The sequence below is a fragment of the Channa argus genome, chromosome 12 (assembly GCF_033026475.1).
Source record: "Channa argus isolate prfri chromosome 12, Channa argus male v1.0, whole genome shotgun sequence".
Classification (NCBI taxonomy): domain Eukaryota; kingdom Metazoa; phylum Chordata; class Actinopteri; order Anabantiformes; family Channidae; genus Channa; species Channa argus.
The window spans coordinates 965217-986780 of NC_090208.1; the positions used below are offsets into that span (position 1 = coordinate 965217).

At 39.4% G+C, this 21564-nt stretch overlaps 1 long non-coding RNA gene across 1 annotated transcript; it reads left to right on the forward strand.

Moving 5' to 3' along the window:
• The first annotated feature begins 19008 nt into the window (after positions 1-19008).
• LOC137138272 (uncharacterized) lies at positions 19009-21564 on the forward strand. The gene is made up of 2 exons (XR_010915921.1): positions 19009-20286; positions 20613-21564. It is a non-coding gene; the product is annotated as an uncharacterized lncRNA (long non-coding RNA).

Sequence of the window (21564 nt, forward strand, 5' to 3'; positions counted from 1 at the left end):
CATATCATTGGTCAAGTTTTTTCCAGGCATCTTGTTACACCTCTTCATCATTTCTGTAGAAGGTCCCTTCAAAGCATTTACGAGCTGGGCCACTAACACATGTTTTGAGGTAATACAACTTATCAGCAGGGGAAATGCCTTTCCGATCTATAAGTGACATGAAACCAGCTTTCCATTCAATGAAGTTTATTGGCTCACCAGGGAACACTGCCAGCTCAGGCATAGGAAGTCTGTTCATTGAAATACTGTCCTGAACACCTTGTGCAAGTAGAGTAACTTCAGGAGGTGCTGAAAATGGATGGATGTAATGCAGGACGTTGTGATACAGGATTTGAGCTCACCTGCTCAGTCTCAACTGGCTGAATGTCAGTCATCTGAGTAATTTCTCTGTCATATGCTTCCAACCTGGCAAACTGCCTTAACATCCTTTCCAGTCTGCAGATGTTCCAATTCAGACAGTTGAATTTCCAATTCTTTCTTGTGCTGTTCCTCAAGGATTCTGCCTACTTTGCAGGTAGCTCTGCTGCTGCATCTGCTCGCTTTGCTGCAACGTAGGAAGATGAGGAGCTATGGGTGATGTTTGACTGTGCAGCAGTAGAACCATAAATGGAAAGGACATAGTCTTGATTGAGCAGCTCATGGAGGCGACATCTTTCCCTTTCTGCATCAAAGTCACCATCAATGCCAGTTAGTCTTTCATATAGGATTTTAATTATGTCCCTGGTCACTGCCTCACATGCATCTACTTTTCATCTTAAATCGATTGTTGGTGTTATATAATCTCTCATTTCAGTGTAGAGTTTCATGATGTCATCCTTCTCTTTCTCTAAAATGTCTGCAATTGTTGCCATGTGCGTTTCAGTGATGTCTGACTTTATTTCTTCTGTTGCCTTACGAACCTGAACTTTCCAATGTTCATACAAGCCAATTAGCTTCTTTTCCTTTTCGGTCGTTTCTTCCCTTTGGTAAGCGGCTAAGCTTTCAGTTGGTGCTCTGGTACGTTCTGAGCGGCGAAGAACCTCTGTAGTGTCTTTAATTTGGTGCTGTAGATCAGCGAGCATTTTTTCTTTACACCATAATGTCTAATTGATATCTTGTCTTGTATTATCAGTTGCATTTTCAAGCAAACCTTTGTAAATCTCCCTTTGCAGATCTACCGTCTGTTGTAAGTGAGGACTTATAACCATGATGAGAGGCGGAGCAGCTGAGGTGCGAGCTCTTGCTGTAGCGTCCAGTCCGAAATTTGCAGCCTTACTGATGGTCTGATAATACTTTATTTTCTTTTTCCTTTTCCTCAAACCAATGTAAGAGTTATACAAAGTAAACATAGACAAAACAATACATTCAAACTATATTAGACCGTTAATACGTCGTATAGCAGTTTTACTTTAAGCTAACATTAAGACAATTTAGCAGCTTAATCAACACAAAATTCAAATGTCTTGCAAATTTATATAAATCATTAAACCAACCTTGTTACCACTTTCAACTGGAGCTAAACACAAAAAGACACTGTCCGTATCCGTCTTCTTAATGTCTTTAGTCTCGTTTTATTTCTCCGTCTGTTACCTTTTACCGTCTTCTACCGTTGTTAAGCTAAGCTTCGTTCCTTCTTATGTGTTAGCAGTCCTTTCAAAATAAAACACATCCGTCTTACAGGAAGTTACATAAATAAAAGCCACAAAACAAATAAAGGTTTGAACTAGGCACATTAGCAGGAGAAAACATTGTAAGGACGTTACATCACTTCTTCTTCTGCTTGCATGTGTGTATTTGCTGCTTTGGTTATTTTTAAGTATATTTCAATGGTCACGGGTGTAAATTGTTGGTTTAAAAACAGAATAAATCTGAATATGTCGCTTTACACACATGGACGTGGTGACTGTAGTTTCTCTGCTGCTTTACATAGTAAACAGTTAAAAATCCAAATGAATCAGCATGTTACTAACTACAGAAGGAACCTTTGGCCTGGAGACATTGTGGTAGTAATAGTAGCAATAGTATAATATGGAATGTTCACAGTGGGATTTTGGTATTTGGTAGTAAACAGTTTGTTCCCAAAGCAAACCACAGGTTTCTACTTAGACCGAGGTAACGAATTTCATCCAGCTGTTCACTACCTTCATCCTCATGTCTTCACCAGCACCTGCATAGCTGTGAAACTACAATCATGAGACACACTGGTTAACAGTAGATTCTTTCTTATAGTAACAGTTGTCATGGTTGCTGGAATATTTTTAAGCTCCAAGTGTACTTTTACCTCCACACAAAGGCGGATCTGCTGATTGTCACTCTCTGCTTAACCCGCTCCATAAAAAGAAAAAGAAACTGCGTGTATTTCACTTTTAGCTCAAACTGTTGTGTTGCATGACACAGATGCATTGTGGGTCAGGCTTAGGCTTGTTTCAGCCTCGTGGTGTGAGCTGTACCAAGCCAACCTGGAGCAGGACACAAGGTGATGCTCCTTCCTTTATTTGAAAGGCAGATCTACATATATATGTGTATATATATATCTATATCTATATAGATATAGATATAGATATTTTTGTCCATTACTACATACTCAGTAACTGGTAATGAAAAACATTGACTTTTTAGCAAAATTTAGAAATTTACTAAGAATCAACGTAGGGTTTTACATATAAAATATTGCCTTAGTTGTTTGGTGCACAGCTTATTTGATTATAGGAAATGAGGGAGGAAAAGTGCAAAAAGTAAACATATAGAATGACGTTAATTCTAGCATTTGCAATGTTAAAACAGCAGCATCAGTTGTATTTATTTATGTATTTATTCAGGCAGTTTCTGTGGGACAAGAGTTGGTGCCAGTGGTGGGACCTGGGCCTCAGCAGGAGTCCAACATCAGTCAGGAACACTCTGACCAGAGGGGTGGAAGGAGTCAGACGTAGTCTTCCCCACATTCTTCAGGATACTCGATGTGATGAGACACTGCAGCCCAGTGTACCGTACAGACATGGAGCAAGTCAGGATGGACTTGTAACAAACCCCTATGGCAGTAATTACAGCGTGAAGACTCTTTTGGTAATTCTCTATGTGTGGCAGTTGAAATGGCCACTAGCACCGGCTGCTTGTGTTTGCATACAGGCAGAGATTATACAGTTGTTCCTGTCATTTTATTCAGGTGAACCTGTTTTAACACTTTAACCTCTGCTGGGTGTTTTCTATAAACATCCTCATTCTCAGCTTCAACGTTTCTTAGAACTGATCAGACAGACTGGTGAACTGGTGTACTAATACTCTGTGTGAATGTATTTAGAGGGGCTCCATGTTAGCAGGGAAGGCAAGCAACTGCTTGGGTCCCAGACCAGTAGGGGGCCCCCAAGAGCTGACCAAAGTTCAACTCTGTACAGCACTGGCTGTGTGCAAAGCTTGCAAAGACACTAGCAGTCTCAGACCTCGCTAAGAGGACCCCGAATCAAACTCTGCTGCAAGTAGCACATGATTCAGTGTAAACAAACAGGTCTAATGAAACAAGGAAGACCAGCTGAGTAAAAGGAAGACGAGTTATAAATCTGGCAAGATAGTGGTAAGTGGAGCAATGGAGGTCAAAGATCAACGGCTTTCAGCTTTTCCCTTCAGGGGTCAGCACAGCTAGTTTGGGTAGTACATGTACATAAATGCCATTAAACTTCTCTTTGAATTCCCCATATCAAAATATCTCTACTTGTAGCTGAAAAATTCCTCCAGATGACATCACTTAATAAAACATTCAGTTCACATTATATCATCTGGTTCTCACACTATGGAGTTTGTAATCACCTGCTTTTCCTGCTTGACCCAGATGACATCATTTCAACTCCTAATTATAAAAAGATGTCCTCCAGGTGATGTCATTTAGATGAGTTTTTCAGCTACAAACAGAAATATTTTATTATAAGTAAGTCAGAGTAAAGTTTACATTTACATTCTAAACTAAAGAATAGAAAGCTGAAAATTGGGGAAGTTGCTCTTTACGTTTTGATGAGTAGTCACTTCCTATATTGCCATAGAGCAGGACACATTAAAAGGCCTCTCTGTTCTCTCAACTGAGCCAGCTGGACCTCAGGTAGCTAACAGTGTATCTACGATGTAAAACTGCTAAAAGCAGAAATTCCTTGTAAAGAGTCAGTGTTTGGTTTATAGGAATGTGTCCGTGCAACATGAAAACGGGCTCCACTCCACATGTAGACATGAAAGGCTGATTCTAAGCTGAAGAAAACTTGTTTTAAATTTCAGAAAAGAGAAGGTGAAAAAGAAAACTTTGGTCCCTTTGTGCTAATACCTGCCTCGAAAGCTGACACGGTGCATCACTTTAACTGAAGTAGTAAACGTCCTATACCTTCTCTCATCGCTCTTGTCATCCGTCAGCTTGAAACCACAGCTGTGGGTCACTGTCAGAAGAAAATCTTACTTGGAGACGACAGAGTCACCAGAGTCTCGTTTTAAAGTTTTACTCGCAGCAAACAGAAACAGATATCAGCAGGTCATACAAAGGACAATGCTGCTTCAGCCTTGTGTCTTTTTCTCACTGAAAACAGTTGAGATGGTTGCTAACCGCTGTGGAGGACGCGTCCTTCCTTCATGTCCTGATAAAAAGTGTGTGACCTTCAATAAAATACAGTTTAAAATGGTATTTTGCTAACATTCAGCTCTGATCCTGATCTGCTTTACAGGTTTCCACACATCTCCTGTTCAAATATTATCATCTGAGTAATCAAACCACTAGACAAACTGAGTGTTGACCTCTGACCTTTAGTGACCCGTGTCCTCCGGGTCCAGGTGTGTCTGGACTGACACAATCACTGACACTCCAACAATAAGACACAGATTTTAACTCTGTCCTCCAGCCTCTGTGAATGTCAGTTCAGACCTCAGTCAAAGTATAAAAAATGCTTTGCGTCATGTTGGAAACGCGAGCCGACACGAGAAGTGAGTGCAGATTCAAATGGCTGCATACTGGTGAAGCGTGGCTGAAACACTGTCACACTGCAGCAGAACAAGCTGAGCAGCAGCTCTGGACTTGAGTGCTTTCAGTCATGTGATAGATTCTACTTTATCTTCTTTCAGTATAAAAAAGCAAACATTCAAAAACATTTCATGCTGTACCCGAGTTTTCAGCCAGTGCTGGTTTGACTCCTGGTTCCACATGGAAACGTGTTGAAGTGTTTTTGGGCAAAACACTAAACCCAGGTTTCTCCTGACAGGCCTGTACCATGTGTATAACGGTCTGGAAACGGTTTAAAGTTTACCTGTTAGCGGCACAGTATAACCAAGTCCAACAGGTCAAGCAGAAGAACCAAACCCAGGAACCCAGGTGGGTACAGACAGAGAGAGAGCTTTGACAACTACAACACCATAATGTGACATAAAGTGAGTGCAATAAATATTGTTAAAGGTCTTAACAGTGTTAAAACAAATATGAAGCTGTTGTCAATCACACTCACATACGTAGATGTAATAACTGTCAAAGATCATCAGTGTTTGACAGTATCAGTAGTAAGATCACACAACCAAGAGCTGTAGATGCTGAGAAATGATATATTTTGACATAGTGTTATTTAAAAAAAAGCTTTTCTCTTACACCCATTTCCCCTCAGTGTGAAGCTAAATTTAATTCTGACTCCTCCCGTGTTATGACAACTTCAACTAAACACAGTCCAACCTCTAGACTAGTTTGGATCTGGTTTTCAAACTGTCACTGTCCATCTCATCTTTGGAGAGTCCTGCAGATTTCAGAAGAGAATAGTCCAAATCCTGTAGAGGACAAAACCTTAGTGAAGTGTGAAAGAGGAAGAGCCAGTCAGACCCAGGATCAGTGCTGACGGGTTTCACTTCAGTCCAGACAACATGACGATTCAATCTACTTTTAAATTTCTGGGTGAGTCAAAGCCATCGATCATCCATAATGAATCTGTGTTGTTCAGGTGTCAGGTGTGTGAAGAGAACAGCTCTGTATCTGACAGCTTTAGTACCTAATGAACTAATACATGCTGATGGATGAAGCAGCAGTCAGTAGGATTTCCTGATCCAGACTGTTCTTGATCTGATACTTAAATTATTGATAGGAATTAAAGAATGTGATCCTGTCTCTGCTATAGCTAATGACACATTTGTCATTTGAAGCACTACATTCAGCATCACTCTGGTTATGTTCTTCCTCGTGTGGTCACTGCTGTTCCATCTCACCTGCACATCTTGCTGATACAAAGATACAGAGTGACACAGTGAACCATCCACTGGAGCCTATTTGTTAAGTTACGCTGAGTCAGCTACTGACAGTGTAGCTTTGGATTATTGGAAGTGCTGACGATGGTCATTAACGACATGCTCTGTTCTGCATCTTCTAATAACGAGATCTTTAGCTCATATTAATGACTTATTATCTCATTATTACGAGATGAGGCCTCCAGAAAGTTTTCTTCTTTGGTAAATGCAATGCGCTGCCTTTTTATAGTATCACTGATCTACGATCTTAGTTTTGATTCATTACTGCAAATGCTTCTTTGAACATTTGCTGTTTTCAACACACATGTGAAATGAGTTGATCATTATTTTCTCCTTTTGAAAAGTTCTATGTATCTGGTCTGTAGCCTTTACATTTAAAATCAGGTTTTCTCCTTCAGTCTGTATGTGAATTTAACTTCTTCTATCTATATCACAGGCGTAACAGTTCTGGCTTTTGTGGTTGTCCTGGTTCTGTTTCTGGTTGGACTTGTGCAGCTGTTGAGGAATAGAACAGGTATGAAAAGTGAACTGCTCAGTGAGTCTTGTCCAGTCCTCACGTCTGTACTGGAACTACAACTTTGACCGAGTCTGTTGGAAGATAAAGTCTGCAATGACATTTTAATATCAACCATTTTTTTCAGGTTCATGTTGGACATCAACCCACTGCCTCTACTGTAAGTCATGTTCTTGTTACTTTACATTTCTTACTTATTTTCTCTGATCATTTTCTGACAAGACAGAAAGTTTGTAGTTTTCACATTATTTTTTTTCTCTTTACACTGTTGGAGATGTACAAAAAGGTGTTGCAGTGAGTCTTCAGGACTCAGGCCCAGATGCAGTAGCATCCATAGCTGCTGTGTGCCTGATACCCACTGAGCTGTAAAGCACTTCATATTGCAGTAGTCTGAACAAAAAGTGCTATATAAATACAGTTTGAATCATTGGTTGGTTGATGTTTCTGAAAGTAGTGTCACATAAATCCACTACTTAAATTAGATAAAAAGCATAGTGATGAAATTTTTTAGGAAATAACTGGCAAAGACCTGCAGTTTACCTGCACCAAGCAGGGACATCGTAGGACAACTTAGTTTTATCTTTATCCCAATTCCTCTGTCTTTTCACTTCCTAATACTAATTCTATTTTCCTCCTCACAGATAGCCCCTCCCCCACATGTGCACTGTCCCCTAAACCACTTCCACCTCGACCTCTTTTTTCTCCTGCTTTATGTCAGTCAGCAGTCAACCTTGCTGATTTCATCCTGCTAACTTATTCAAACTGTGCATCACTCTCACTTTACGTTTGTTTACAAATCTCAAAGTGCTACACAAGCAGATTATGAGCAAGAATAAAACATAAAAACATGTAAAGCATAGAAACATAAAAAACATAAAATAATATATAAAAAAGATAATGATCACTTTAAAATGCTTCACTGAACAAAAAAGTCTTTAACTGTTTTTTGAAACAGTCCACAGTCTGTGGTGCCCTCAGGTTCAGGTAGAGTGTTCCAGAGCCGTGAAGCAGCTGCTGAGAAGGCTCGATCCCCCATTGAGTGGAGTCTGTTGTGGAGGGGTAGAGGTGATAAGTGTTGGTAGAACGAAGGTGTCTTGTTGTAGATTGCAATGTGAGGAGTTCTTTAAGATACTGTGGGGCATTTCCATGGATGCTCTGGTGGGTAAGTAGACAGAGTTTGAATTCAATGCAAAGGTGGATGGGGAGTTAGTGAAGTGTCTGGAGAACAGCAGTGATGTGCTCATATTTCGCACCGTCATAAGGATCCTGGTAGCATTGTTTTGAACATATTGGAGCTTTTGAAGGCTCCTGCCAGAGATCCCAATGAGAAGTGCATTGCAGTAGTCCAGCCTGGAGGAGACAAAGGCCTAGACCAGCCTTTCAGCGTCACAGAGGGACAGAGAGGGGCGGAGTTTGGCTATGTTTCTGAGATGAAAAAATGCAATTTTGCAGAGGTGTTGGACATGTGTTTCAAATGACAGGTGAGGGTCAAACTTGACCCCCCAGGTTGTTAACAGAGTTGAAGAGGGTAATGGTGCGACCACAAAAAGAGATACAGTTAATGGGGGAGGAATGAAGCTGGTGGGTGGTACCAACTAGAAGGGCTTTGGTTTTTATGCTGTTCAGCTGAAGGAAGTTCTCTGTCATCCACGCCTTGATGTCCTCCAGGCAACAGGTGAGAGTTGATGGAAGTGTCGGTGGGGTCGGGCTCAGTCTCACGTACAGCTGAGTATCATCAGCATAGCAGTGGAAGGAGATTCCATGCTTGCCAATGACGTGGCCCAGTGGGAGCATATAGACGTTGAAAAGGGTCGGTCGAACCAACCCCTGTGGCTCCCCACAGGTGACTGAGATTTGGCATCCCCTATGGCCACATACTCATACTCTATTTGTGAGATAGGAACCAAACCACCCCAAAGCAGTGCCAGAAAATCCAACAATATGCTGCAGACGATGAAGGAGAATTTTGTGGTCAACTGTATCAAAAGCGGCAGTGAGATCCAGAAGAATGAGGAGAGATGGGAAGCTCTGGTCAGCAGCCATTAGGGGGTCGTTGGTGACCCTGACCAGGGCTGTCTCTGTGCTGTGGGAGGGGCGGAAGCCAGATTGAAATTTTTCAAACAGATTGTGTCTTTTGAGGTGATACTGGAGCTGGACTGAGACAGCTTTTTCTAAGACCTTTGATAGGAATGGAACATTGGACGACAGTTTGCCATAACTTCAGGTTATGGACAGTTAAGTTGGTTGAAACAAAGAGACGCTCAAGGTAGCAGGGGCCTCAAGGATATTCTGGAGGCTGTTGTTATAGTAGCCCACCAGTTCAGACACTGAGGGAAATTTTAGGACAATGGAGAGATTTTTGTGTCAGCATTTAAATCAGAGACATTTAGGTTTTTCACATTGTGGGTTGGAAAATGATGTATATGAAGGGAAGTCCATTGAAATGATTTTGTGGTCCGAGACACCCAGGTCGTATACTTGGCGGTTAGAAATGGGGTCATTACTTAGTCAGTAATGACTAAGTCGAGGTTGTGGCCCTATGAGTGGGGACCTCAACTTTCTGCTTCAGGTTTAAGCAGTCCAGCAGTTCTAAGAACTCAGCAGCAGAATGGTTAGAAGGTGCGTCCACATGGATGTTCAGGTCTCCGAGTATCAACACGTTGGGTGATGATGTGCAGAAAGTTGAAAGGAGTTCACACATTTCTCTGATGAAACCTGGGTGTTGCTTTGGTGGCTGGTAAATAATAAGTATGAAACTAGAGAGTGGATGTTTACACAGAGGAGGGAGGCATGACAGTTTCAAATCTTTATGGTGGATTATGATTAGACCCCCAATGCGACCAGTGGTGGGGGCTTTTTTAAGGTAGGTATATCCAGGGGGCAGGACTCTTTCATTCCTGAAGGTGTCACCATTCGGAATCATTAACCACTTTGTTCCCCAAACAACAACAGCAGCACCACCAACAACAACAACCTTTGTCTGCAACACAAGCCCTTCCTCAACTACAACTGCTGGTTCCTCAACAAATTAATGATGCAACAACTGCTGCTGCTGCTGCTCCAACAACTGCTGCTCTTAGGTGTTAAAATTTCCTAGTTTTAATATTTTAAATCAAGATCAGCTAAAACCACACTGTGGTGATAATTAAGAAGTGATTAGATTTTTTAATGATTAAGTAATCAAACATTTTCTCATATCTTAAAAGTGCTATAACTGTCTTATCTTATTGAATAAACAAGTGGTGGTGCATTGTTCTGACTTTCATCTAAGCCAACTTCCGCTCAATATATTGACATTTTCCAGTGTTTTATTCATGGTGGTTGTTAAATGTGTTGGTTTGATGGTGTCCTCAGCTCCAGAATTGTTGATTATAAATCCACGTTGAACTCAGAAGTAAGAGTTGTTTCTACCTTATTGCTTTCAAAATGCTTAATTGTTTAACATTTTGGTAAAAGAAGCAGTACGGTGCCAATCAGAGTCCCTGAATGTTATTTTAGCATCTGTTTTCATTTTGAAATGCTGTCCTTCAAAACCCTTCCTTTGCACTCAAAAGGCCCCTGATCAGACTCAGGTTGGTGGTAGTGGGGTTGTATGAGATACTTCTCCATTGTAGGCATATTACTTATAGTAGTATTGCTCATACGCTTTGCTTTCTTTTATGGTTGATTTTAAATATTAATAATATTGGCACATTGTTTTTGTTTGTATGACGGTTGTCTGTCCAGTACTAAGACGTGCTACACTCAGATCATTACTTTCCACACAGAACATATAGAATTAAAAGAGGTTCTTTGACTGCACCTTTTCACAGTAAGCGCAGTTTTAAGGACGTGAAAAACATGCTCATTGTAGCATAAAGCAAAACATTTTGTCGGCTTCATACCTTCAACAATTAACTGTCGAAAAGTACAGAAAGTATTTTCATCAGGAGAACTTAATTATTGACCCTGGAACTCATTGTAATTATGGTTGCAGTAAGTCGTAAATATTAGTTATTGAAGTATTGAAGACAAGCTCTGTAAAGCTTTGCTTTCATTTCGACATTAACAAACTGTTCTTCTGGGAATCTTACAACAGGTTGAACAAAACAATGAATTACTGATTCGTGATTATACTCAGAGTGTCCTTTGTTTGACAGTGACAGTTGTCCTGATGGACCAAAGCATGAAATACCCAGACTGGTTCCGCTTTCTTGATCATCTTGTAACATCAGTACAGCTAAACAGAACTATTGCGTGTTCACAAAGAACAATGGTAGGAGGGGATTTGAAATAAACCAAAACTGAAGAACAAGTTTCAAATAAACTCCAGTTAAGAACTGGTGCCACAGCACTGAAAAAGAATTCCTGAATAGCAGCAGCTCTGTGTTGTTTGTGATCTAGTCAGGTGTCATTTCTTATTCCACTTGTGTTTGTCCACTGTTTGAAAAAGCATCAGCTAAATATCCTTGACTTGTTTTGAAAGGGACATGTTGCCCTGGCAACTATACTGGGTTCCACGTTACACTGACCACACGTCTGAAGTAAAAGAGATCTCACTCTTTGTCTGTATCTGCAGAACTTTGCATGAACTTATTCACAGAACAATGACGACATGTTGGTTTTTAAGTCATTTTCTTCTTTGGTTTCATTTACTGAAAATGAAAACTAAAGGTGGTGAGTTCAGTTTCATTTCATTGAATCACAATAACCCTGCTACACAGCTTTTATAATGTATGTGCTCAAAACAATCATTGGATGTAATGATGAGATTCCAGTTTCACATCATTCCACATTAAAAGCAACAGGCACATAAAAAGTCAACTATGAATACGGGTGATGGTGCAACAGAGGTGCTCACAAATGTGTAAAATCACTTCAAGTGGTATCAAGGTGTTTGCAGAAGAGAACAAGTGCATTTACAATTATAGGCTACAAGCAAAATGAATAATTATAAGTATTTATAAGAAAGAACCAACAGCTGGAAAAATGAGTCATAGCAACAAACAAAAGGCTTTGTGTGTTGACGTCTTGCGTTTTTGAAAGAAAGCGTTTTCCACATTTTCGTGCTACAAAAACAGGAACACGCCCAGTCCTGGAGACTTCATGCATAATTTATGCATCACCTGAACAGTATATAAGCTGCAGCAATACAGAGCAGGTGAACAGAACCACAGCATCAACATCTCAGAAAACTACTCAGCATTTCTCACCTGTTCATCATGATGAAGCTGATTGTTTCTCTGGCTCCTTTAACTGTCACCAGAACTGATGACCCAGTAATAATCCTTAATTGAGGAATAGCCAATGTTTTATTTTTACAAAGCACAAAAGTTGTAATTTCTTATAAGCATATAACCAGATAAAATCTAGTATATGATTCCCTAGAAACAACAGCTGCTGGACAAGTCTACTGCAGCAACAACAGCCATTGTTTTCCAAGACCTTCATAAACTACAACCACGTCCCAGCAACAACAGCTGCTGCTGTTAGTAGTTAAAATAAGCAGCGACATGTTCTGACGGTGCCAAATCAAGATAAAATGGCTAAAACCACACTCAGCTGAAGATGCAGTAGAATTTAATGATCAAATTTAAAATAAAAGGAAAAAGAATGAATTTGTTTTTCTTCATGTATGTGTGGGTTCCTCAGAGTTCTCTGGTAAATGGTTGTATCTCTTTGTGTGACCGTGTGGTGGACTGTCCAGGGTTTACTCCAACTTCTGTCCAGTGGCAGCTGGGTGTCGGCTGCAGCTCCCCCATGACCCTTAACGGGATAAGTTCTAATAATGGACGCGTGAAGCTTCAAACTGAATGTAATTGGTTTTTCTGTGACCCAAATGGGTTTGAAGAAATAATGATCTTTATCACCTGTGGTACTTAAATGTGTTCTATACCTGAACACATGTAAAACACTGTCTGATGCTCTTTTCACCTCTAGAACATTCTTCACCAGGAGTCTGCAGATGATTTGAAGCAGAGTTTGTCATCGCAGAAGCTCAAATTTCTGTCAGTATGGAACAATTTTCTGTTCTTATAATAATTCAATATAAATGCAATATAGAATTTAGTTGTTTTCTTTCCTGGTGTCTTGAGGTGTTAGGTAGATATCCTCACTCTCCAGCTAAAATAAGACCTGATGATTAATTAAACATGATAGGAATTCATGAAGCAACACTCACACCACACAGACACACACACACACACACATACTCACACACACACACACACATGCATTCTCTTGACCTCATCTTTGAAGACATTCACATCAAAAAATGTTTAAAATCAGTGGTCTTCATCCCCAAATACACATCTGAGTGGCCACTTAATGTTGGTAGAGTTTGAAGGTTCCTGTCAAAAGTCAACACCTGCATTCTCACACTTCAAAGATGAGGTCAAGAGAATACATGTGTGTGTGAGTGTGTGTGTGTTCGGTGTGTGTGTGTGTGAGTGTGTGTGTGAGAGAGAGAGAGAGAGAGAGAGTGTGTGTGTGTGTGTGTGTGTTTGTGAGTGTGTGTGTGAGACAGGGGTGTATTATGTCTCATAGTTGCAAAGAAACAAACAGTATTTGATCTATCTGACTGTTTTTAGCTTCTATTTTGTCGCCGGGTCAAATTGACCCGAACAGTAGCTTTGTAATAGAAACATGTAGGAAGGTTACAAATATGTGAACTGAACCATTTTTATTTTATATGTTGATTACACTAATTAAACCAAGCAGGAAAAGTTTCAAAGTGAAAAAATACTTTTAAGTATTTTTTTTAGATTGTTAACTTTAAAACGGGTCAATTTGACCCTGAACAGAAGAAGTGTCTCATTTTAATTTATCAACATCACTCCATAAACAAAAAAAAATTCAAAATATAAAATAATTTTTTTAAAAATCAATTGCATATAAAACTATTGTAATTTATGTGTAGGTCTTTTCAGTTTACATTAAAAAAAGTTTTAACATGATCTTTTTGTAATAAACGAGTGACCTATGCTCATTGAACCATGATCTGTAAACAGTAAACAACATTATTGAACTAAATATTGATTTAAATGGTTAGTAATGGAGTTAATGATGAGATATAAACAATGTTCTTTGGGATTTTTTGGTTTCTGACACTTTTGTATAATTAAGTGTCCCCCGGGTCAATTTGACCCGAGGGACACATCAAGGCTGTTCCTCAGAAACAAAGTCAACAGGAGGGTTAAGTAATGGTTCAATTACAGCTACCTTATAGGCCTGTGGTACATAGCCTGTTTCTAAAGATAGATTGATGATATCTAATATGAACGTATCTATTAAGGGTAAAGCTTCCTTGAGCAGCTTAGTTGGAATAGGGTCTAGCAGACAGGTTGTTGGTTTAGATGAGGTAATAATTGAAGTTGAAATGAGATTCTTTCGTGTTGCCTGTTTTGAGCTGTGTTTGTGAATTGTACCATGGAGGTCGGCTCCTCTGATTCACTGCTTTCTTTGTCAGAGGAGCAACAGTATCTAGTATCATAAGCAGTGAGGCTGCAGAAGCATCAACTAGATAATCAACTTGTACGAGAGTAAAATTCTAACAGCAACAAACAAAACATTACAGTCTCCTCTGTCCTCTGACCTTCAGTGACCTGTGTCCTCCTGTTCCAGGTGTGTCTGTGCTGCTGCTGCTGTCTGGACTCACTGTTTCTGCAGGTGAGATGATAGATGATGGAGGTGAAAACATAAATGAAAATAAAGTCCTGAACATTTAACATTTACATTTGTCCATCAGTGCAGTGATGGAGGTGAAACCAAGGATGTAGAGACTCAGTAACTTTCCACCTGGTCCTAACAGTAACATGTCACAGAGCCAGTAAGGACTGATTTCATTCTCTGAGAGTCTGGATTAACACTGGACCCTGTCTCTGTTTGTGTCTCTGTTGTTTAGATCATCTTTTGATCCTGAAGTTCTCTGAGGATCCTGTGATGACAGGAAGTGATGTCACTCTTCAATGTAAAAAGACAATTGGTGACTTTGTCGAAGCTTATTTCTTCTTTAATGAAACCAAACTTGTATCTGACCCTAAGATCGTGTTCATCATCCACAAAGTCCAACGGTCTGATGAAGGTCTCTACTCATGCTCTACTGATGTCCATGGAAAATCTCCTCAGGTCCAGCTGAGGGTCAGAGGTCAGGACACTGACATCACTTCCTGTTTAAAGATATGAACTAACCTGCTGACCTGATGATAAACTGATCACTGAACCAGATTCTGCTCCTCTGTCTACAGATCCTCCTCCAACCTCTGATCCTCACACCACCACATCATCTACAAACTCTGCTGCTCCACCTCCTGGTTCAGTTGTTGTCCTTCCTCTCTCTGTGTCTGTCATCAGTCTCTTCCTCCATCTGGTGATCGTCTGTCTTTTTTACATCTAATCTGTTCTGTTCCTCTGATTCAGCAGTGAACACAGGAAACACAAGAAATAAAATAAATTTGGTCTCTTTCAAACATAAAATGTTAATATAACAAAATATTTTTATGTGTATCTTTCCAAATATTTGTAACGGTGTCGACACATGTACAGACATGCAGATTTTCAAAATAAAAGTTCCAGACAGATCTAAAGTCCTTGAAATTCAGATTGTTTGACTCATACATGATTTATTTATTTACTTATGTTTTTGAAGTGGCACTTGGCCTCTTCTGGTCAGGTGACACCATACTGCATTAATACATGAGCTGGTATCCAGAGAGTGAGCTGAATAAATGTAAAGCAGACCATGTCTTCACTCTGCTGACCTCAAAGGGGCAAAAATAGTCCACACCAGTACTTGTAAAGGAACCGATCCTCTGATATACGTCTTTGTATTTCTGAGCACACTCTTCTTATCTAAATCCTGTGAGAATGTACTTCCTACCTAGGTGTGCAGTTCATTCATCCATGTACAAGATAGCTGGGTGATCCTTAACCCTCTGTCTTCCAAATATGGATCTATCTTCATTCTTGTGAGCTTTTCCTTCTTGCAGAGCTTTAATTTCCTCAATAATTCTGCTTTTGACAAAGGCAAATTAACTCAGCTTTGAAATGTCTTCAGCTGTGAATCTCTGCCTGTGCCTGAGCACTTGTCCCTCAAGTGAAGAAGGGTTCAGCTGACATACTATCGCACTGTAAACCTCTGGCAGAAACTCCTTACTTTTCTGCCTCAAGCTTAGCGGTATCTCTTTGGGATGTAGGAGTCAAGTTGTTGGGGGTTCAGCTCTGACTCTTACAGCTTTGCACCTTAGTAATAACAATTGCGTTTACTTTACTATTACAATCTAACTTCCTGTGTAATTTGCTGCAGATGTTTCCAGACGTTTGAAGACATTGATTTCATTCAGAAAACATAAGGTTGGATTTAAGAACTAAAAAAAACAAAACAAGGTACTTCATGGTACTTTATGTAATCTAGTATTACTAAGTAAATACAAGTGTTGTAATGTTTCTTTTATCATTAACAGCGTCTCTCAACATGTACTTTTGTCTTCTCATAGCTGAAAAACACATTCTGTCTCCCAGGATTCAATGTGATCATTGGGATTTACCCTTCGATTGCAACACTACCGATGCTGTACCTTTATCACAGTTACATCAGAGGTGACATTTCCAGTTTCTCAACATTCCCGATGAAAATCAAAAAGCAGACAGTGAGGTTGTGATAAGTACAGGTTTACATTTATGCAATATGTCAAGTACTGGCTCTGTAAGACTTTGACTTCACCTACTTTACATACTTGAATAAAACATTCTCTCTTCTGGAATTAAATTTGATTGTTCTTCTGTGAATCACTGCTGGTGAAACAGGTTGAACAAAACAAGGAATCTTGATCTGGCAGTGCCACAGACATATTTGCTGTCACAGCACAGAGTGTGTTTCCATCCTTTGTCCTCTGTGCTCTTTACCATGAACAATGTGTTTTCCCTTCAGTGGTTCTGTGGTGTAAGAATAATAATAAAAAAAGACTAATCTTTAAGTTTATCTTCAAAGTTGCTATTTAGTGAAAATACATTTCCATCTCGGAGTTGAGATGTGAGATGTTTCCTAGGGGCGGCTAAATGTACGGCCTTTCCATGGGCTAGAGAGCCACCGTACAGCCAGGTCGTTGGGTCACTGAATGTGTTGCTGTTTTCCCTGCAAAGCACAGCAACATAATGTTTCTCCTTATGAGCTTACGTTAGCATCTCAACAAGACTGCTCAATGGTTTTTGGGTGGTCTACAGATATTACACTGACTAATCTAAAACTCCTATGAAATTTTCACCGGGACTACATTTGATAATCTCTTACTAAAAGAACAGCAAATTTTGTTTTAAAATATTTAAAAAACTGGTCTCTGTGGTCCACAGCCATTTAATTGTTAACAGCAGGAAGTTTTCAAATAGTCAAACACCACAGACATTTCAATTAAATGTTGACTTTTCACATTAAATTCACTAACCACTTTTGTCTCCTAAACAACTACTGTTCCAAAAGCAACAGCTGCCCCAACAGCAACCAGGGTCCCTACAACTGCTGAGAGAAAAACAACTGCTGTCCCTACAACTGCTGAGAGAAAACCAACCGCTGTCCACACAACCATCCATCTGTCATGATCTAATAGAAATACTACTCTTATGCTTCTACTGCAGTTTTTGCATGCTTGAATAAAACCTGTCCTCCTGAGGTAATAATGTTCTTCTGTGAGATCCTGCTTCTCATACACAAGCTTGTGATTCACATCAACATGTAACATCTAAACTTGTAGCTTCCCAAGCAACAGTAATTCTATAGTGAACACTGTAACTTTGTGTTGTAGTTAATACTTCACATTAGAAAATCACATAAAAAATGCAACAATGTCATCAATTCTCTGGTTTGTCTTTTTTGCACATTTGTGTTTGCTGCTTTTGCTCTTATCAAGACATTGTGATTGTCATGCTTTACAGACTAAACCAAAAATCTGCAAGTTATTCACCACAGAGGGAATCTATGACTGAAACCATGTTTTAAATGGGATTTTATAATTGTACAAAAACAACTGTAAGGATGAAGTGAAAAAAATTACTTCTTTTTCCTTATGGCAAGTTGGAGTACAGGGTGAAAGCTGCCACACCTACATAAGTTGTATACTTATGTATACGTTGTATACTTATGTAGGCCAGAGGAGCACATTGTGAGGCCCAGCATCTCTCAGTACATGTGTATCACATTTGTCCTGCCTCACTGTGGCTTCATGGTGTGCAGTACGCAGCACTAAAGAACTTGAGTACTAAAGAAATACTAGTATGTTCAGTAGGTCCTGATACTAGTAGCTGGAGTTTTTCAGACATGATGATGATGATGATGCTTTTTATCTGTGAACAAAAGAAACCAGCCCATAAAACACCAGCGCCACTAAAACTGATGACAACAGGCAGCCAAACTACAAATGAGAAGCACAAGTTGAACTTAGTTGCAGACTATCATCTGCTCTTATTTTTACTTATCCAACAAATGTGTTCTCTCATGGAGGATTCATTTTGACACTTCTTACTCTGCAAGTCCTGAGACGGGTTGAACTATAGAAAGAATCTCAATCTGTCAGTCTGACAAATCTCAGGGGTTAATGTATTAACTTTTCACCTTTGGGGAGTTTCGGTGTGAGCGTGACACTGACGGTGAAACAGCTCTAAATGAGTTTTGAATGTAATAACATTTTTTAAAAGATCCTTACGTTAGTCTTGTTTCGTGGAATGTCGAGGACATTGATGAGTTAAACACAGGCATCAACAATATGATGGTGGTTGAACACTGAAAACGGTAACGACAATCTGATACTCTGGTTTACTTTTGCATTTTTAGTCCTGACAAGCTGAAACACTGATCTCACTTCTGCAGTTTTTGGTGCTGCAGCACTAATCCACCACATGTAGTGTGTAGTCTCAGAGGCTGCTGGGACATGTGTCTGCAGGTGAAGCTACACACAAAATGAGGACACCAATTAGTGTTTGCCTTTTTTTTAGTAGTTTTCTTTCAACGATTTTTTCATTTAGACCTTTTTTTTTTCCAATGGAAAAATGAAACCGTAGGCACATTGTGAAAGTGACGAGTAAAATACTTTAACATGTCATTAGGCTTCAAGTGAACTTGTAACACGAAATTCAGAGTTATCTAGGCAGTAGAGGCCCAGACCACAATATTAGATACGGGTTGGTATGTGTGATTGATTGGTGACATCATCCCCTGTGAACAGAAAGTGAACTTAACACGTGAGTGATGACACATGATTTGGTGTAATGTAAGTCGGCTTTTTAGAGCCAGACGAGTTGTGCTGCCTTGTCTCCTCATTTCTGCTACAATCAGTATAGTGACTTTTATTCAGTGGAAACACACAGATGGACCATCAGCACAGCTGAACATAATTACTTAGAATTATTACAGCCGCACTGCAAGTTGTTACATTTAAGGAAACTTTAAGGAGAAAATAGTCCCTGTTGTTCTTGATCTAGACGTAAGAGTGTAATTTATTTATTTAATTTTTAAGGTTTTTTTTTTATTTTTAATACGTTTGCAAACTTTGTCGTTCAGAATAAGAATGTGTTCACTTAAGCTAAACAGTATTTTTTTCAGATGATTGAACCTGGATGTTCTTGGCATCCTGCCACCTCCTGTCATAATCTGCTTGTATTTTTAGTCTCCTGACAAACATGTTCACTCTTCTAGGATTCATTGTGACAGTTCTTACTCTGTGAGTCACAGCTCCTGGGATAAATTGAAACTTAAAAAAATCTCAGTCTGTCAGTTTGAACCCAGGGACCTTGTTGCTGCCATTTTTCACAATGTATTTCATCTTTGACAGACAAGTTGAAGCCGAGGACTTAATGTGTTTACTCATCACCTTTATGGAGTTTCAGCATGAGCATGACACTTAAAACCATTCCTGAACAGGTTGGAAGGATGAGGTTCTGGTTTTACAACATTCCAGATGGGAACCCAAAGGCACATTGCAACAGAGGCTTCAAATGACCTTGTAACTCATTTACTGGTAACCAAAGTCAGAGTTTGACGGTTAATTCCACAGCAAGGAATTTATTATTCAGTAAATATGAACATTTCCACCTTTTTGTAAACTAGAATAGATACAGCAGGAAGGAAATGCAGCTTCTGCAGGAGACGTGGATGCAAAGACAATACAATAACTCCATCAGCATTAAAATAAAACCTTACTGTTTTCCACTATATTTAACCTGCTGGGACTTGTGGATGAAATGTTGTTAGTGTGAATCAAATGACACATTTTCAGAAGGACACTGTTTTAACTTATCCAAGGAGGAAGTAATAAGTATTTTTACTGTGACATTTTAAGTCTGCTATGTTAAAAAGTGGGTGTGGTGGGTGTTGTCATTAAACATTTTTGGTGACAAAGGTGAGTGACAGCAACACGTCGATTCCTGGAGGTGTCATGTGTCGCTCCTGAATTTATCCAGCACCTGTACAGTATATAAAGTGCTGCAGCACAGAGCAGGTGAACTTACAGCATCAACATCCAAGATCATCACAATGAAGCTGCTTGTTTCTTTGACTCTCACCTGGATGCTGCTCTGTGCAGGTAACTCGACTTATTCTGACTATACACGTTCTACAGGTCTTACACAGACTGATTTAAAACCCTTAGGAAGTTTAAACTGAATAGTTCTTTAGAAAAATAACAGAATATTTATTTTACTACAGCAAATTATTACTTGTTAAAGTACAATACAAGACTTATTAGATTGTATCTGTGGTCTATAACCATTTTACCTGATGTCTCAAATCTTCTTTAAAAGCAGGAAGAATTTTAAATAATCAAACACCTCAGACATTTGAGTTCAATTCAAATTTTTGACATAATCAGAATCATTAACCACTTTGTTCCCCAAACAACAACAACAACAGCACAGTCACAAACAACAACAACAACAACAGCTGCACCAACAAAAACAACCACAACAGCTGCACCACCACCAACAACAACAACAACAACTGCACCACCAACAACAACAACAACAGCTGCACCAACAACAACAACAACAACAGCTGCACCACCAACAACAACAACAACAACAACAGCTGCACCAACAACAACAACAACAACAGCTGCGACTACAACAAACTGCTCCCCCAACAACAACAAACTACCATCCCAACAACAACAACTGTTTCTGCTCCAACAACAACAACTGCTGCTGCTCCAAGAACAACAACTGCTGCTGCAACAACAACAACTGCTGTTCCAACAACAACAATTGTTGTTCCAACAACAACAACAATAAAAATGAAGATGAATACTTCCACTCTAAATAGTTTGTGTTAACACACATAGATAGTCAGGAAAATCAGCATCCTTCCATCTTCTGTCATGATCTTTGCTTCTACTACATGTTTGAATAAAACGTCCTGTCTTCTTGGGGTAAATGATGATGTTCCTCTGTGAGTTTCTGCTGCTCAGAGACACATCAGCTCATGGTTTGTCTTGTAATCTCATTACTTCACCGTGCACCTATTGCTAAAGCATAAACATTAGATTAAAGCATTAATGTGATTTTATTAGATATAGTCGAGGACAGTATTGCATTATTACAATTGCTGATGCATCATAATGTTACAACTTTTGGATTCACACTGTAACTTTCCAGGCAGAAACAGCAGTAATTCTGTAGTGTGAACACTGTTAGTTGGTTTTGCTTTTACACTTGCACTTATGTGAAAAATGCAACATCATCACTTCTTCTTCTGCTTGCATGTGTGTATTTGCTGCTTTGGTTATTTTCAAGTTTATTTCAATCGTCACGGGTGTAAATTGTTGGTTTAAGAAAAGAATAAATCTGAATATGTCGCTTTAAACTCA